Source organism: Capsicum annuum, chromosome 11 (assembly GCF_002878395.1).
Source record: "Capsicum annuum cultivar UCD-10X-F1 chromosome 11, UCD10Xv1.1, whole genome shotgun sequence".
NCBI lineage: Eukaryota > Viridiplantae > Streptophyta > Magnoliopsida > Solanales > Solanaceae > Capsicum > Capsicum annuum.
In genome coordinates this window covers 65,659,068-65,676,980 of record NC_061121.1, presented here as the reverse complement: position 1 = coordinate 65,676,980, position 17,913 = coordinate 65,659,068, and positions in this window count along the sequence as shown.

Sequence of the window (17,913 nt, the reverse complement as noted above, 5' to 3'; positions counted from 1 at the left end):
AATAATTTTTTTTCATAGGCAAATGCATTTGTTTAAATATTATCCATAGTATGTATTTTTGGAAGACGTATTAGGTAGAAATTTCTAATTCCAGTTAGTATAATTTTACATTTTTTCAAGTTAAGAAAAAATAATTAGGTAAAGATCCAATATTTTAGTGTTATACCAGTCAATGCTTATTCTTTCATAGTAAAAATTTTATTTGTGATAGTGAAAGATAATTAGTAATTTTGTTCGCATTTTCTGTGTTTGAACATAACATCTCGACTCTAGATACATCTGTTCAAAATCGAATCGAAATCAATAATCTGAAATGATAATTTGGTTACTGGACTAGTGGTTCAACTTATTGGATTATCAGGTATAAAGTGTGTTGAATTGTTGTTATCGCAATATTTTAAAAAATATTTTTAAAAATTATCTCATATATATTTATATATATATAAATTTTATTTAAGCATAATAATTTAAAAAATAATTCATTAGGGGTTATTTTAGTAACAAATATAAGTAATAATTCATAATTTATCAAATCGGTGTAATATCAGCATAATATAGTGGCAATAGACTTTTATGATTAACACTTATATCTCATTCTCTTTTGTTCGACAGATATAAACTATATGCATGATTTCTATAAATGCTAGTATTTACCAGGTTTAAGGTGTGTTGTTGAGTTGTCATTATTGCAATATCTTACAAATTATGCCTGAGAACTATTTAAATATATTTTTAGTTTTATTTAAACATAATACTTAAAAAAATAAAGAATTAGAGGTTATTTTAGTAACAAATATAAGTAATGATTCACAATTTATCAAACCGGCGTAACATAGGGGCGAAAGACTTGTACCATGAACGCTTATGTCTCACTCCCTTTGATTCGATACATATGAACTATATGCATGATTTTTATAATGTGTCGATATTTACGAGGTTTAAAGTGTGTTGAGTTGTCATTATTGAAGTATTTCACAAATTATGTTTAAAAATTATTCACATATATAGTTTAATTTTAATTTAACATAATAATTTAAAAATAATTAATTAGAGAATGTTTTAGTAACAAATATAAGTAATGATTCATAATTTATCAAATCCGTGTAGCATAGAAGCGAAATACTTGTACGATCAACACTTATGTCTCACTCTTTTTGATTCGACACATATGAACTACATGCATGATTTTTATAATTTGTCGATATTTACCCGTTTTAAAGTGTGTTGAGTTGTCATTATTGAAATATTTCACAAATTATGTTTAAAAAATAGTTAAAATAAAGTTTAATTTTATTTAAATATAATAATTAAAAAACTATTAATTAGAGGTTAATTTAGTTATATATATAAGTAATGATCTGCAATTTATCAAATTGGCATACATAAAGGCGAAAGACTTGTATGATCAACACTTATATCTCACCCTCTTTGATTTGACATATGTGAATTATATGCATGATTTCTATAATATGAGGACGTTTATCTGGTCTAAAGTATGTTGAGTTATCGTTATTAAAATATCTTACAAATTATGTCTAAGAATTATTTAAATATATATTTTAATTTTATTTAAACATAATACTTAAAAAATAATTAATTAAAGGTCTTTTAATAACAAATATAAGTAATGATTTACAATTTATTAAATCGGCGTAACATAGAGGTGAAAGACTTGTGGAATCAACACTTGTGTCTCGGTTTTTTTTTGTTTGACAAATATGAACTATATGGATGATTTTTATAATGCACCGACATTTACCAGTTCTAAAGTGTGATGATTTGTCGTTATTGAAATATTTCACAAATTACGTTTATAAATTATTCAAATATATAGTTTATTTTTATTTTAACATAATTATTAAAAAATAATTAATTAGTTCATTTTAGCAACAAATATAAGTAATGATTCATAATTTATCAAATAGGCATAACATAGAGGCAAAAGACTTGTACGATCAACACTCATATCTCTCTCTTTTTGGTTCGATACATATGAATTATATTCATGAATTTTATAATTTGTCAACATTTATCAGTTCTAAAATGTGTTGAGTTGTCGTTATATTTAAATATATAGTTTAATTATATTTAATAATAATATTTTTAAATTAATTTATTGGAGGTTAGTTTAGTAATATATATAGGTAATGGTCTGCAATTTATCAAATTGGGTAACATAAAGGCAAAAGACTTGTATGATCAACACTTATATCTCCCACTCTTTGATTCGACAGATGTAAACTATATGTATGATTTCTATAATGTGACGATGTTTATCAAGTTTAAAGTATGTTGAGTTTTCGTTATTGCAATATCTTACAAATTTTGTTTGCGAATTGTTTAAATATATATTTTAATTTTATTTAAACATAATACTTACAAAATAACTAATAGAGGCAAAAATAATTAATTGAGTTGTTATTGCAATATCTTACAAATATAAGTAATGATTCACAACTTATCAAATCAACACAACATAGAGGCGAAAGACTTGTAGATCAACACTTATGTCTAATTCTCTTTGATTAGACATATAGGAACTATATGCATGATATAATGTGTCGACATTTACCAGTCTAAAGTGTGTCGATCTATCATTATTAAAATATTTCACAAATTATGTTTAAAAATTATTTTAATATACAGTTTAATTTTCTTTAAATATAATAATTATAAAATAATTAATTAGAGGTTAATTTAATAACATTATATGTCACGATCCTCAATTTATCAAATCGACATAACATAAAGATGAAAGACTTGAACGGTCAATCAGATTTAATTGCCATATAAAACTTTGGTTATTGAATAATTTAGCACAATTCATTACATATTTTATAAATAAAATTATTATTAAAAGATTCAATAAAAAATAATATTTAATTTCCATACAAAACTTTGGTTCTTGAATAATTTAACACAATTCATTATATATTTTATAAATAAAATCATTATTAAAAGATTAAAGAAAAAATAACAGATTTTCATATACGTTTGTATTACGTTTTTCGAAGGAAATATACGTATTTTTTTCTACCACATATACTCCTATTTGTACAATAACACTGTACCAAAAGGTTTTAAAAATTCTTTATTAAAGGTAACATACATATTTTTTTTTCAACATGAAATATAGATATTTCAATTGTTAACAACAACAACAACAAACCCAGTGTATTTCCACAAAGTGTGGTTTGGGGAGGGTAAAATATACACATTCCATACCACTACCTCCAAAGAAGTAGAGAGACTGTTTTTGAAAGACCCCCAGCTCAAGATAGGGAATAGTAAACAAGAGTATAATGAAACATCCAGCATGATGGATGACATAACATATAAAGGAATAAGACGTACTAAAATAAAATAGAAACCAGAGCAATATGACATAAGATAAATAAGCGCAATATGAAATAAGAGATAAGAAACAGGGCATTCAAAAAACGACACCCACCTAGTAGTAACATACACTCATAGACCAGAGACACTCGTCACACCCAAACCCTCCTGACTAGGGGCTCCTACCTATGGACACAGTCCTAGGATTACTACCCCAGCTATACATGAACTCTTCTAACTACTTGCTACAACCCACGCACGCGTCCTAGCGTTCTACCCTTATCCGCGACCTCCACACCTTCCTATCTAGGGTCATGCCCTCAATAAGCTGAGGTTGCTCCATATCATGTCTAATTACTTCCCTCCAGCACTTCTTCAGCCTACCTCTCCTTCTCCTGAAGCCATCTAACGCTAGCCTCTCACACCTACGAACTGGGGCATCCGTGCCCCTCCTCATCACATGCTCAAATCATCCCAACCTTCCTTCTCGCGTCTTTTCAATTGTTAAAACTATTGAAATTCTCAGCCTAAAAATTTGTGTTGCAATTAAATTACAATATAGGGAATAAATTTTTTTTAATTACCTTGACTTAAAAAAGAAAAAAGAAAAAACTTTAGTTTATTTGGATGGAAATGCTATTATAGTCTTTTTATTATTGTGGTCAAATCTGGGTCAATTTTTTAACTAAAAATTACACAAATACACAATTTATGTTTCCAATATTACAAAAAATTCCAACTTCCTAAACATATTACAAAAATCTCAACATATATACAGAATGCTATGTATATGTCGGCTATGCTATGTATATTAATAGGGAGAGAAAGTAAAGTAATTAAAAAAATGAGAGAGTGTAATTACTTCCAAAAGAATTGGTATTTATGTTATTTACACAATTTTTATTACCTTGGCCATTTAGCAAATTTGGGCCAATTGTTAGCTTTTCTTAATAGGTGTATCAACTCAAAATGTGACAAGTAAAAACCGAACGAAGCGAATACTAGTTATTATTTTTTATAGATATTTAATTTTTAGTCATTTTTCAAAAACCATTTATAGTATTTTAGTTATTTTTTTAATATTGGAATAAGATTTTAATAAAAGTATTCTTAGCTAAAATTGGGAAAACTCTAAATTTGAACTCTATGAATTGCTCATGGTAAGATTTTGGACTTTCTGAATCGTTTTTAGGGTTTAAAGCTTCAGCACATATTCATTATTCCATGGATCGTTCTTGGTCTTTCAACTTCATGAACACTTTATGGAGTTCAAATTCCCCATAAATTTTCACATTTGAAATGTAAAAATTTGATTTCTATGAATCATTTTTCAAGTTCCAGTTGTCAAGGACTCGAATTCCGGTATTGTATGCTTGAATTGTTCTGTGTTTTAACTGAAATATTTTTATCTAAATTTTGTTTTTGCATTAAAAGCGACTATTTTTTAATTCTACTTGGAATAGTAGCTAAACATTAATTGTTGGTTCAAAAACAATCTAATTAGCCCACCTAATTTATGTTATAAATTTGTTTTTTGAGTTATGTATGTCGCATCATCACAGTTCCAAGGTGCACTTTTTCCAATGTGGGGTGTTTTACAAAAGATAGTGCTAAATGAACACAAAAATTTGCCTAAAATGTTATCGAAATTTGCTTAAAATATTACTTTCTTCGTCTCATTTTATTCGTTTTAAATTTCTTAATTTGATGTCTCATTTTACTTGTCCTATTTTACTTATTAAGATAAGATAATTTTTTTTCTCCATTATACCCTTAGTGTAATTAATTACTCCTTATTATTAGCATTCTTAAAAATTATTGTAAAAAGCAGTACCATTAAAAATACACCATAAAAAATATAAATGGTGCTTTGGTATTAGTCATCCATCAATATTGAAACTAACAACAAGATACAATTAAGAGGGGTAAAATGATAAAGTTACATTACCAATCATTGTTTTCTTACTAGTGTGTCATCCCAATTTGGGACAGGTAAAATGGGACGGAGGGAGTACTACTACTTCTTCCGTTTCGTTTTAGTTGACCCTCTTTCTACAAATATTTATTTTAATTTAATTGTCTCTTTTGATGAAATCAAGAGTATTTTATTGTATTCTTCCTATACTACCCTCAACATTAAATGATTAAATAAAGTGTATTTACTCAAATTTATATTTTTAAAGCATAAATAATAAGACTAATTTGGTAAAATAAACTCCTAGTAAATACTTTCTTGAGAGAGTGTCAAGTAAAAAAGATGACTATTTTGAAACGGAGTATAACTGATATGTATCGCTTCTTCGAAAGTTTACTAGCTTTCTGTTAATTTGTCCTTCAAATCTGTCCTTTTCTTCCTTTTGACATTTATCACCAGTTTATCTTTGATTCAGAACTCTCCCGCATTATTAATTATATCCTGTTTTAACCTTCCTTAGAACGGTTGTCCATTTTGGTAATGATCTGTCATGGTCCACTGAGTCATGGAGACAAACGAAAAATTCAGTTATACCATAAACTATCAATTAAGTTTATATATACTCTGCAATCATCTAAAACGTGTTTCTGAGTGGAACTAAAATGGTCAAGCCAAATATATCATTACATGCCAATTTGGAGCGGACACACTTGAAGACCGAAAAACTGTAAGAACTTTACTAATTGAAAAGGCAGTGGTATGTACAAGTCAAAATAAAAATATTAGAAGTATATTTGAATATTTTCTCTATAATATATATAGATCAAATTGTATCATATCATATACTCCCTCGTACGGGTGGACATATTTTGGTTTAAATCGAAAAAACTGAAAAACCAAACTAAAATTTAATTTTGATTTCGTTTTTTTGATTTTTCGGACCGGATTCAATTTTTAATTTTAAAATTTAGATTTTTCGATTCGATTTTCGTTTTTTTTTAAAATTCGGTTAAACAGAAAAATTGAAATTTTATAAATAAATAAATAATATATATATTTTATTATATATATAATATTATATTATGTTATATATATAATATTTAGCAATTCACATTCACAATTAACATTTAACAGCAAATTCGCATACGCCGCAGACTGTTTATGGATTGTTTTAGTGACTCAAATATTTTATGGACTATTTTGGTGACTTTGGACTGTTTTATGGACTATTTATGGAGAAAGTATGTTATTTCATGGACTATTTTTATGAGTTTTGTGTTGTTTTGTAGACTATTTATGCAAGGTTATATTATATGTAATGATTAACGACGTTATGTATTATGTTAAGGTTATGATTATTTCATTTCGTTTCATCCATGTTGAGTTATTTATAATTATTTATATTTGGGAATGAGAAATAGGTTTGAAAAAAATAAATTTTCTAAAAAAATCCATCAATTTTAAATGCTTAGTTATGAAAAAGAGAGGCTAACTACTTTAATATTTCAAATTGAAATAAAAATCCGAAATAACCGAATCGAATTTGTAAAAACCAAACCAAACCGATTTTATTTTGGTTTGGTTACGAATGTTATTTTTGTCAATTCAAAAACCGATAAACCGAACCGATATTAAACAATCAGACCAAACCAACCGAACGCCAACCCCTACTCCTTCCGTCTCAAATTACCCGCTTCAAATTGAAATGACACATTGATTAAGAAAAATAATTAATAACATGCTAGTTTACCATAATACCCCTATTAAATGATGTTTACAATTTAATTTGAAGAAAAAATAATTAATGCAACGGGTAAAACATGGAAACAAAATTTTTGTCTTGTCTTGATTAATGAAAAAAGACAAGTAAAATGGGAAATCAAATTAGGAAATTTGAGACGGATAATTTGAAACGGAGAGAGTAGTAAAAGAGTTACGTGTTTGCATGAAGAAGTAGATAAGGGACGTAGCATGCACACTCATTAAAGGCGTTGTGGGTGAGAGGAAAACCTTGGAAATGTGGCGCACATGCGAAGGTAATCAAGATGGAAGTAAACCATGAAACTTGAGAGTTAAAGGAAAGACGAAGAATCATAGCAGTGATATTGAACGAGTAATTGATCTTTACAATGCTTGATATGGTGCTTTATATAGAGTACGTATTGAGTTGGTTATAACTAACTCAACTATTTGTGACTCACTTTTAAGTCTCTAACTTCTAACTAACTACACGGCGGAATCCATTGATAGACACTTAAAGTTTCAACGATCTTTCACTTTGACACCTAAAGTAGATGGTGTTACACTCGCCTGAAGGTGCGTGAAGGGTATTTTTTGGCTGATATGACGTCCAAGTTGGCCCACAATATATTAATCCACCCTCATTACTTTATATTTTCTTCTTCATTTTTATCCACCATTTTTATCAATCTTTAACTTATTTAATGGCAAAAATTATTGGGAGATATTTAAAAATTAGATATATATTATGTTAAAAAGAAATTCCAATCACCCCCATTAATTTAAATCTTCTTCTTCATTTTTATCCACCATTTTTATCAATCTTAAACTTATTTAATGATAAAAATTATTGGGAGAAATTTAAAAATTAAATACGAATTATATTAAAAAGAAATCCAACAATAAAAAGTTCCTTTCTGTTAAAATTTTACTGGAATTTCTAGCTTTAGGTGTCATTTTGGCAAAAAATAAAATAAAATCAAACAACAAAAAACAAGAAATTCAAGATTATAATGGAATATGAATTAAAGCCTAAATCCAAACATGCAATCACTATTACTTATCCTGATAGCATTATTTGAAGATAAGCTATCCACATCCAACCTACACTTAATCGAAGAGTTCCATTTTATAAGCTTCAATTTTCCAACTTTGAACTTCACTGAAATTTTTAGAATTCATTTTTTAACAAAATTTGTTAAAAATTTGTTCAGATTTCACAATTGGAGGAACTTACATAATTCCTCACCAATTACACTCTCACAGCCTCTTCTCCGACCAATAATTTCCATCAACTCAGACACTTCCACAGTAACACCACCACTATAACACTTTCAACCAGTTAAAATCTCAAACCATGAAAATCAACCATTTTCGTCAAACACCACTCACAAATCGTCATTCTCCTCCGCTTCAATTTTTGGTCAAATCCCCTTGAAAAATATCCGTCACCACCAGTAAATTTAAACCCTTAATGAACCCTATATTCCAATTTAACAATTAGGAACACCTAATTTCATAATGAAATAAAGTGTATGTATTGAAAAATATTGATTTCAGATCTAATTTCATGAAAGCTCAACCAAAAGATCACCCAAAGAGAGAGGGTTTAAGTAGGGGTTGGGGGTGTTAGGAAGGGGTGTGTGTGGGAGGAGGGGAAGGGTGGGAGAAGATAATTTGAAGCTGTGGGTAGCGAAAGACGATTTGGGGGTGGGGTGGTTGAGGAAGATGATATGGGGTGGGGTGGTTGAGGAAGATATATAAAGTAGGGGTGGGGTTATTATATTTATTTTATTTAATTAATTAGATAAAAATTATTTTGATAAAAATGAAAAATGTCCTTTTATAATTGGTCCATTTACATGTCATAACGCGTGTAATACACGCGCAACATATATGTTTGCTGATTGTGCAAAAAGTGTCGAAGTGACACATCGAAATACTAGTTGAGGTGCCAAAAATGAACACCGTCTACTTTAGGTGTCAAAGTGAAAGATCGCTGAAACTTTAAGTGTCTGTCAATGGGTTCTGCCTAACTATACACTTGTTAGTTGAGTATCTTAACAACATGCATACGACCATTATAATATATATGTCATCCTGGATTTATTTGGTCTGTGGAGAGGATTGGAAGAGCATATTCCTACTACTCTAGTTGACTCCATTTATTTATATTTTGGTTCAAAAGACAATGTACACTATTTATTACTGTTGTTAAAATGAGTTAGTTGATCATATGGTTTGAGCTTACAATTAAAAAAATTACTGTTGGATTAAAATAGTTTGTAAGTTTTTACTATTTCATTGAAATAGTTAGTCAAGTTAGTTGCTACTGATCGAGTAATACAGTTAATTATTCATGTTGTTAGAGCAAGTTGTCAGAGGTAGTTAGGAATATTCTAGAAGCTTATGTGATAATCATGTGAGTTTATAAATATCTATCATACATTCCTCATTGTAATACAATCTTTTCTCACTCAATAAAAGTTCTCAGTTTTCCTTCTTCTCCTCTCACTCAAATGAAGCTCCACTTCAATGGCTCCCATATGTGTGTATGAGCATTATGTTGCAGCAATTTAATATGATATTAGAGCAATCGATCATGGAGGTTTAGAGAAGCATATCGATTGGAGGTTTAGAGAAGCATATCAATTGTGTTTTTTACCTCATTATTCTAGTTTTTTAGATTTCTGTCTTGCGAGCAACAAAGGAGAAATTGGATTTTTATTTTGTAGGTTGAAGTTGCAAAGTTTATGAATTTTCTGGGTACAAGTATAATGACACCTAAAATCGATCCTACTGATCCTTTATTTCTAGGAGCCTTAGATGTTGCTGGTGCTGCATTGATCCGAATTAAGCTTGTTAGATCAGAGAACAATGGAATTTGGAGTCTATCCATGAAGATAACTTTACGAGGGAAAATAAAATATGGTTTTGTGACTGGCACATACAGTATGGATGTACACGAAGAGGATCTACATGAGCAATGGGAAACATATAATGCAGTTGTATTGTCTTAGCTGATGAGTTCAGTAAGTACTGAGTTACTGAGTGGTATTGTATATGCTACAAGTGCATTTGGGGTATGGGAGGACTAGGGGTGTTCATGGTTTGATTTTTAACCAAACCGAACCGTGATCAAAACCAAACCAATTAAAAAAATTGATATTTAGTTAGGTTTGGTTTAGTTTGATTTTGAATTTTAAAAACCGATACTAATTTGGTTTGGTTTGGTTTTACTCTAAAATAACTGATAAAATAGCCAAATCGAACCTATATATATATATATTATATTATAATTATTTATGTATTACTCATAAATACAATATAAATATTATTTACATTTTATATTTTAATCATGATTTAACTTTAGTCGTAACACATTAAGTCATTTCTTCATCTAGTTGATAGTACCTTATGAGATTCTAAGTGAATTTCGCACTTTGAATGACAAATGATACTAATTGTGAAAATAATATCTTGTTATATATTGAAATTTATAGCTGAAATTCATTTGACTATAGACAATCATTAATTTTAACTTTCTTTTTGAACCTTGTTGAGCAAGAAGTTTATGTGTTCACCTTTTGGGGGTTTTATCATATCATTCTGTTAAATTTAGTTTTAAAATATTTTTCTACAAGCGTTCATATGGTGTTGTTCATAGCTTTGCCGAAGTATAGCACTCAGTTGACATCTTAGTTTCAAGGTTGAGATACAACACTCGGTTAACATCTCATATATTAGATTAAATTTGTTTTTTTTTTTTTAATTTTCAACTTCTATCAGCTAAAGTTATAAACCAAAAAAACCAAACCAAACCTAACTAAACCGACAATAACCAAACCGACGGTTATTTTTTTGTTTGGTTTGATTTGGTTTTAGAAATTTAAAAACCGATTAAGTTGGTTTGGTTATGGTTTTGACCAATAATCGGTCCAACCGACCCATGAACACCCCTAGGGAGGACCTCAAGGAAAGGTTTGACAAAGTAAATAAAATGAGGCTTTATCAAATGCACAGAGAAATCAATAGTCTTCATCAAGGAATTGACTCAGTTTCTACATACTTTACTAAGTTGAAGAATCTCTAGAGTGAATATGATGTTGTTGTTCTAGCTCCATCTTGTAATTGTCCCAAATATAAATATTATGCAGATCATTTAGTCCAACTGAGGTTGATATAGTTTTTGAGTGGGTTAAATGACTCTTATGATCAAGCTAAGCGGTAGATACTTATGAAGGGGTGACACCTACTCTTAACCAAGCATACGCAAAGATAGTAGAAGATGCGATTTAGCAACTTGCTTGTGTTGCAATTGTAAGTAATAAGACTGATCCTATAGCTATGCAGGTGCATAGAACTTGTACAGAAACTAGCCATGGTAGTCAAGTTTATAAAGGGAAGAAGTGTGACTGCTGCCACTTCAATGGACATATAAAAGACACTTGCTATAAACTGATAGGATACCCTACAGATTGGAAATATAAAAAGAAGGGGAATTACAGTGGCAATTCAAGGGGACCATATCAATACTCCACTAATAATCAATCTCATGGAAGACTTGGTGGATATGGACATCAGGCTGCTGGTCAATCCAATAATCAGTTTTCAGCTCATAGCTTTACTGGGAGTCAATAAGGAGAGGATACTGATGAGTGGTAATTTTACCGCTCATTCGCACTCATTATTAATGCACATTACCTTGTTTTGAATGAGTAAACAAGACATATTCATGGTTATATGTACTCATATCCACTCTTTACAGATATATAGTTGAAGAAATCAAAAGATGTGGATCGAAGCATAAAATGATCAGAATGGAGCAGAAAAGGTGCAGTGAAGGCTTGGAGTAGAAATTGGCCTCAGGTACCGCAATTATGGTCTGGTAACTGCAATCACGACAGTCAAGCAAAAGCCATCCATCCGTAGTCGCAGAACTTAACAACAGAAAAAACAGCCCAAGGGCAAATCTGTAATTGCATAAGCTGATCCCAATTTAAACAAAAAGACTCAAACCCTAGACTCATGAACATTCATTCCATCACATCCCTTCTTTCCCAATTTTATAGGTTTTAGCTTGAGACTTTTTAGCCTCTATTTTTTGAGAAGAAAATATTGCGTAAATTTTGGGTGAAGAATACATTGGAGACTTCTAAGTGGAAGATTTGATTACTTCCACTGTTGATATTGTGGGAGAGCCAATTTTGAAGTAATATTCGCTTAGATCTTCTACAACTTTGATTAAATGGAGATTATGAGTATATCTATATTTGTTTATCTTAAGTGTAGCTAAATCTCCCTCTTGGGGTTATGTGTGAGTAGGGGTTAAAGTGTGTATGGGTTGTTATTATTAGCATCTATTTGGTAGTTCATGTTTATGGGTTCTATTATTGCAAGTTATTTTGGTTGGGATTTGATGGGTGAAAGCTCCAAATACCCACATGGGTTTAATGAGTGAAAGCTCCAAGCTTTAGAAAGTTTAATGCCATTTTCAAAAGAAGGGTTTTGGGTGAACTTTAGGAATCCATATAATCCTCGAAAGAGGGATATGGAGACCAAAACAATGATAGATAATTATGTGTGTAGGTTGCTAAATTTTTACTATCTTAGACATAAGGGTGAATGTGAGGTTAACTATGCCATGAGTGTCATTCTAAAAATAGGGATGCCTTGATTGAGGTTATGTTTGCTAATAGTTGAACATACCCATTAGGTATTCGAAAGAATCAGTGGGTGTACATTTGGTATTTTGTTGAAAGGCTAACATCAAAACTTATAACCAATCCTACCCATATTTGAATTATTGAAGTGATGTTGATAATTAGCTCCCACGTGTCACTCCCTTAGTAATGCATAATACCAAGATCCGTGTATAATTGTTAAAACTCTAATTATTCATAGCCCCGAATTTATAGTAGAATATCCTAAAAAGAAACATTAGCGTTGGAACTCACCTCTTCCATTTTATCTTTTTGTACCATTTTTTTGAATTTAACTTGTTCCTATTATTTTGAATTGATTTAATCGCCACTCACATTATCCTTCATGGATTCGAACCCAACTCCAAAGTTGGGTAAATATATTGACGACGAATGCTTTGAACTTAATTGACGTGTAAGTTGATGGTTATAAAAAATGGCACCGTTGTCGGGGAACAATTTGGCGTATTAAGTTGGTTTTGAATTTTAGCTTACTTGCTTGAATTCAAGCTTGTATATATGTGTTCGCGATTTTTCTTTGTAAGTTGATTTTGTTTTATTTTTACTTTTCTTGATGGCATCATCTGACAAATATGAATGGAATAGTTGGAAGTTATATCGTGACCCCCCATGCTCGTATTGTTACAGACCACACTTCAGGAGAGATTGTAAGTATGCTCTTCGGAGAAAGATTTCACCATCTAAATCCGATTGGGTGTATGGTTGCCCCATGTGTGGACGTTTATAAGGACATTGGGAAGAGTGTCTAAACACCCCTTCCCCATATTATACTAACCGAATTGCTAGTTCTTCTTATGATTTTATTAGGTCATATGATAAGAAATTGGTAGAATAATGCACTGAGTCCAGTAGTTGTGACCCAAGGTTACTAACCATCTTGTATCAGGTAGATGCAACGGGGGAGAATATGGAATATATATACAAAGAATGGACAAGTTTCAAGGAAGAGTTATTAGGCAAAGAAAAAAATCTTGAAAGTATCACTACCTTTCCCACTACTCAAGAGGAGTATTATCATGAAGAGAAACCAAGCTATGATGATGATTTTGGTAGTGAAGATTCCTCAATGACTTTCCAATTATCTGACTCATATGATGGAGAAGAAGCCATAATAAAGGAAATGAGACTAGAGTCAGAAGAAGAGGCCAAGAAAATCCCTTACGATGACTCTAGCTCATTTCAGGGTGACTATGCTAAGTTGGATGTAATTCCTAACTTAAGGGAGGGACCGCATTCTAACTACTTTTCAACATTATGCTTGCTGGATTGGATGAAAGTTTATCTACTCAAGCTAATAATGAATTTTGGAGAGTGGGAGCTCCACCATTATATTTTGGAATTTGGAATTCCAATGGTGCATATGGAGCCTCACACATCAATGGCCGATAAACTCAACTTTCAAAGTACAAGGAAAGGCTAATTGATGAACATGCTTTTACCTATGGAACCAATCTGAAAATTTGATGTGAAGTTGGGTAAAAGGTTCAACTCTTCAAAATGGAGAGATCGAAGCTTGCTCGCCATTCCCCCACGTCTTCCAAGCCTCATCTTGGAAGATTTGAATCTTCTGTCCTTCTGCCGCTCATTGCATTATGAATGAAAATGTTTACAAAGATTTAAATCTTCTACGTGGAGACATAAAAGGAAGTGGTGGAGGTGTCGAGTTATGACGTTAACTAGGCGCTCGATGGGAGGCAACCCATCATTCCATGAAAAATGGCATCTATCCTTTTTTTCTTTATGCATATTAGAGTAGAATTATTTTTTATTCTTGTTTTTGGTGCACGCCCAATCCATAAAATATGGTGCTATGAGATATTTTGATTCAATTTAAGAAAAAAAATGTGTGAAATTGGCAAAGTTTGGACTGAGCAGGAGTGTGCAGAAAACTTGGTTGAAAGGTCTCAGTTACCACGACCACAGAGGCTGCGTGAGCGTTAATGCGGAACTAGGACCACAATCGCAGTTGTAACAGTTTAAATGACCATCCAACTACCAGTTTTCCCGCATGTTTCATTCTCTAAATTCTCTCAAAACTCTCCTAATTGTTGGCATTGTGTGGAGCATCCAAAATTTCATCTCAATCTTTTGCATCGTCTATATGGTATGTAGTCTCAAACTCTCTTACTTTTATTGTCATGGCAGGCCTGCGACATGTCAATTAGAAATAAGTATAAAGTCATTTTTATAAGGCCAAAACTATGCTTGTCATGTTTAATGTAATGGTTAGATACTATAGAGTGTCTTCACGTCATCTGGGGAAGTCTTGAGTACCCATATAATTAGCCTAACATGGTCGAACCGGACGTACACACTATGCCTGCTTTCAACATCCAACAGAGTTCAAGGGGAACTCCTTTAAGTTTGAGGGCTAAAGTCACGTAATTTAGGTTTACTTTAGGTTATCATGATGTTTATGTGCTTACTTAGAAGACACAATTGGTATTAACTATGTGTAGTTTGAGCAAAGGTAGAGCTGTTATCGATGGTCTCAGATATTGCGATCATGGTCCTGAGACAAAGATTGTGTAAGCGCGGTTGTGATCAATGCCTCGCGATCGCCATACCTGAGGTCTACTTTCCGAGGGATTCCAAACTTCTGCACATCTAATTTTTACCTCTAAATTTCCTATAGCATTGCCACACTCACCGTTCATATTAATCTAGCATAAATTTTGCTTTGTATATACTAAAAATAGCCTAAGGTATGTTCCATGCAGGTGCTCAGCTATAGAATGGGAGACTCAAACGATTCCAAAGCCATGACCCAGGATAGCCAAAACCAATATTTCAATAACCTCCCAGAGACTAAGCTACTCCTAGAAAGGAGTATCTCGAGGGACAAAGTCCAAGAAAAGTTTCTCGCATTCTTTGGCAGACTTGCTACCATCAGGGAACACGTCCTAGAATTACTACAGGAGCAAGGGGAATCCTCCGCTATTTGCCACTCGTATGTAGCTCAGTCTGACTACAGTAGATATCAGGGAAAGCTGAGAAAATAGGGTGCCAGGGTTGCCAAATTAGAAAGAGCATATTCAGCATTGGCAATATCACACAAGGACCTTAGGGAGATGCAAAATAGGATGGTGAAAAAGCATAATAAGAAGGATAAATTCATCACTAAGATATGGAAAGGAGTGAAGGGTATTTTCAAGATTCTAAAACCCAAAAAATAGTTACCTTAGCCACAAGTCGAGAGCGATGATGGAGCCACTTCTGAGTGGTCTGGTGCTGGAGATAGTGGATATGAGGCAGAGTATTCCAGAGAGAGCAGTCTGTGAGACAAATTCATGGAGCATTCTTTACTCTTATCTTGTTGACTAGGCAGTGGGGGCACTGCCAGCTTTTCGATTGAGGGTGCCTAGCCTGATATTAGCACTGTATGGATGATGATTTTAAATCTATTTTGGGATGATGGTTTGGATTGTATTTTTATTTTTATAGTTTGGAAGCTAGATTTTAGGGTACCTGGATGGTGCCTAAGTTTTATGGAGTATCATGCTTTTCTCCTAGTTTTTAGTTTTTTCTCTTAGTACTTTAGATTTTATTGTAAACCGTAGTACGTGTTTGAGTTAAATGGGTGCAGGGGAATTCTGAGTACCCGTATCATAAATGTAAATAATGCAAAGGAATGCTGAGTACCTGTGGCATTATATTTTGTAAAAATTGAGCTCACTTTATACACCATTGGCAAAGTCTGAGTAGTCATATGGTTAGCTTGCCTAGTTAAAAGCCAAATGTGAGATTAAGGCTTTGGCTGTAGCCATAGTTTAGCAAATTGTGCGTGTTGCTATTGCAGGATAAGAAACCCCCTTCGTCCAAAATTTTTTTGGACAAAAAAAATGAGGAAAAGGATGTGAGCAATGTTGTAACAAATCTGTATCTCTTCTTGTGGCTCCACAAATTCTTACTTATGAATAATGATAAAATACTCCTCTTATGCCTCTCACGGGAGGGACATTTGATATTCTTTGGAAAAGTTTGCATGCCATTTGTGGTAAGTTATTTGCATTTATCTCTTGTATACTTGTGTTATCTAGAACTTGCCCTGATAGTCTTTCAAAGCTAACTTTGATTGTACTTGGCTGGAGAAATGATCTTAGGCCATCCTTGTGATTTTGGACCTCATTCTAGACTAAAAACCCTACCTATGCATAATTGAAATCTCTACTCACCCACTTTGAGCCTTTGGACCTTTCTTTGGCAAACTTGTTACAAGCCGTGAACCATTCTTTTCATCCCTCTTTTGAACCATACCTTTCTTGATTTTGAAAATGCAATTTGAGGCTAAAAGCCTAAGTTAGGGGTGGTAAAAATCGATGGAAGTAGGTTTAGGGCCACAAAGTATTAGTAAAATGCCAAATGTGCCTAAATGTTAAAAATAAATGTTTACAAAAAGAAAGGATCCCATGAAGAAGTGAATTGTACAAAAGTTGCAAGAAAACAAAATAAAAGAAAAGTGGAGAATAAAAGAAACAAAAGATAGGCATAGAAATAGAATGAAAAATCAAAAAGAGTGGCCCTTAGTCGAAAAAAGAGTTTTGTAATGTATGATGTAGATGTTCAAGGTAAGGTGTAATCATGTTCCATAAATGATATCCTACCCTAGCCTGAACCTTCATTACAAGCTTAGAAAGCCCTTTGAGATCCCCCACTAGTGGTGATTGAAAATAAGGGCAAGCCTATGATATAACACTTGTTGCATCGAGATTTCTTTTGTGTGAGAGAGATTTTTTGCTATTAAATTTCCTTGTTGCATGATTAGTGGTTTGGTGTGTGGAAATTCCTTTTCTTGTGATATTGGCATGCGAACAAGTTGAGGTGGGTGATTTTGTCACCTCCCAAACAATGAGATAAATGGAGTATAACTTGATTATGGTCAAGAGGAAGCCACTTCTAGAGTATTGGTATTTGTTTCTTGATTGCTCTTTAAAGTCTTATGCATTCTTTGAGCATTGAATTTTATAATGAGGGGTGTTGTGAAATTAGTCTAACACATGTGCATTGAGATACTTGTGGTTACGATTTAAGTTGAAGTCGTTATGGCCGTTAAGGCATAAAATTTGAGCGTAAATAATTGTGTCTCATGGTAAAAGATAGTGTTGTTTGAGGACAAGAAAATGCTTTAAGTTGGGGGTGTTGATGAGTGGTGATTTTACCACTCATTCACACTCATTATTAATGCACATTATCTTGTTT